We start from the raw sequence: 3019 nt of genomic DNA, 5'->3' as shown, positions 1-3019 counted from the left end.
TCAGGTATTTCATGGATGCCAAAATTCCATGAAGAGGCTAGCACTTTTTAAGAAATAAGGGCCATTTTCAAAACCTTAAATTTGCTCTTCAATATTGGCAAAGATCATTGTGAAAAACCCCTTAGCTACGGGCTCTAGATGTATGTGTCCTTTTGGTTGCTACTTTTTCTTATCCATGCTATTATATCATTCTCTTATGGCCACATGCATATGAACTTGAACATCAATGCATGATCTTGCATGTGTTGAATAAACCCCATTATTTTATCTGATATAACTTAATACTTGGAGCTTTGTGCTACCTTTTGGAGACAATGGTTTTGATTTCGACTTTTCCTCACTGCACCCAACATTGGATTATCAACATATGGATTTAGATTTTTTTATTTGTAAAATGGCTTCCTCTAGGCCACTTGATGATGTATCGATGTTGACTTCTACTTGTCTCTAATGCATGAATCTATTGAAACAACATTGCGGTAAGAGGTGTTTACACAAAAAATATTTGAAAGGAGTAGTGATAAATATCTTTGTTTATAGATATGAAATAACATTCAAAATTTGGATGACATATTTTTATTATTTTATTATGCTTTTTTATAATTAATTCAAATTTTGTAGTTTTTTTATTCTTATAATTTAATGCTAAAGCACCTCGTCTTTATCCATTCATCTCTCATTCAACAAAAACATAATACATATCAAACTTACAACACTTTATGAACATTGACTTGCTCCATTGGTAAAAATGAGTTATCAATGTAATCTCCATATTGGTTCAAATCTTTCCAATAACTACATAAACTATAATTAAATATTTATAATTTTGACATAAACTTTATACTATCATTTTTTTAGTTACTAGATATTAACTATGCAAATTATAAAAATTATAGTTATTTCTATTTTATAAAATGGAGTTATTTATATTTTTTTCATCTCACTTAGGTTCCCAATGACCACCTATTATCCAGACAAATGGTTCATAAGACATCTTTTTAATGTTGTTACATCATACCTTGTGTATTGTCATTATCACGGTTATGTATTATGAAATCACCTTTGCGAAGCTTGTTAGATCCAAACATCGTGTTATACTACATTCTTCTCCCTTGACAACTACCTTGTAGTTATTATGAGTCATTATTTTTGTTGAAAAAATCATACATATTCATAAGTGAAAATATCCAATAAAAGAAATTTATAATTTACTATTAAAATTTGATTTTTTTTTTATGAATATTATCCATTTATCATATTTATGTAAAAAACAAGTAATTTCTCTAACCAATTGAAGGATTTATTTTTATTTTTATAGAATAATTATTATCTTGTTGCTTTCTAGTGGCTTTTGCTAGAGAAAAGAGTTGTGAACAACTTCAAGTGCTTCGTGACTCTTTACTAGTCATAAATTAGGATAATGAGATTGAACAATGCTGTCGTATTCACCTAGTTCATATTCTGGAGAATTTACAAAGCATAAAACTTACTTATTCCTATTTTTCATGCACTCATGTTTACAGGGACAGGAATGGAAATAGTGAGTCAGATCAACTTTCCAAGGAAGGTTGCAGTTGGATTAGGACTCTTAGCACATTGAAGAAATCCTAAATGATGCTCACTACAACTATTATTACAGACCTTTATTGGATTTTCAAAACTTACAGTACTAGAAGAAATACTTTTTGGTCTTTTTGCAGTTCATCTTCCACCATTCACTCTGTTGTTTGGTTTATAATGGAAATACTGCTTGAAACCTTTTTGGATGCCACTTGCATTGTTTCTTATTTTGTTAACTCTAGGTATATTGTTTGGCTGTCATTTGACATGTGGGGTCAAAAATCTATTTTATTATTCAATATGGTCTTAAATTATTTTTGTTGTTATGTTCTGCTAGGTATTGGGCAAATCCCATTCAATACACTCTCGACTGTGTATATGCAAAACATAGTTCTATTTATCATTATAAATATAATAATGTTTTTTTTAAGAAAAAGTAAAGGAAAAAGTAAAAACAGCAACAAAACTAATTGGTAAGGTTTCATTCATAAAATTCACCCTAGATAAGATTCTCCTCAACAAATATATTGACATCACATTCTCTAGAAAATACATCCCCAAATACAACCCATATCATATCCCCTGCCCCCCCCCACACATATATATAAAGACGTTATACCTCTATAATGTGATGGAATCAAAGTAAATTGAAATTTTCCATCGACACCATCTCATTTACAAAATTATAGGAAAAACATGTTAAACACCATCTATGACCTTTCAGAACTTCAAAGCACGACATATAAGATAAGGTATGGATTATACTCATATCAAATGTTTTAATCAACTTCAATGTAGTATAAATAGAGATCCTATCCTTGGGATTAACTCATGGTTTATTTGCATAAAGCACTTTTTTACCACCTTTTAACCCTTTACATATTCTCTCTTTAGATTTACATCAACGAAAATATAGAGCAACAACTTGACAAATAGAGAATAGATTAAGGTTTTCCTCAAAAGATAGATCAAAAGAATATAAGAAAAGATAGATCAACGACATGAGAAATAACATTTCTCAAGGGAAACCTTCTTTACATCACATAAATGAACAATTCTTGGATGATACAAATGATAAGACCTCCTTGGTATATATACACTAGTACAAAATGGCTAATTAGTTACCAAAAAATGACTAAAATTTTGGTATAAATGACTATTTTTTGGTTGGAGACCAATAGTAGCTAATTTACAGTATCTTATAACACTAACAACTTTTACTCATTTTTAGCTTAGTCATTAATTAACTGTCTTAATTATATTGTCTAGTAGTATATTTATTCATAAATTTGGTCATTAATTTAGTCATTGATTTAGTCACTAATTGTCATAATTAATTACCAAATATACAACAAAATATATTACTAAATCACCACCCGAGAAACCAATTAATGTTTAAAGAAATATGTTGTTTTGAGGCTTCTACAACTTGTATTCTGTGTGGAGTTTTCTTTCGAGA

Source organism: Pinus tabuliformis, chromosome 2_1 (assembly GCF_031772625.1).
Source record: "Pinus tabuliformis cultivar Carrire ecotype Pingquan chromosome 2_1, CPIR1, whole genome shotgun sequence".
NCBI classification, from domain to species: Eukaryota; Viridiplantae; Streptophyta; class Pinopsida; order Pinales; family Pinaceae; genus Pinus; species Pinus tabuliformis.
The sequence above is the reverse complement of the archived record's forward strand: the minus strand, read 5'-3'. Positions refer to the sequence as shown.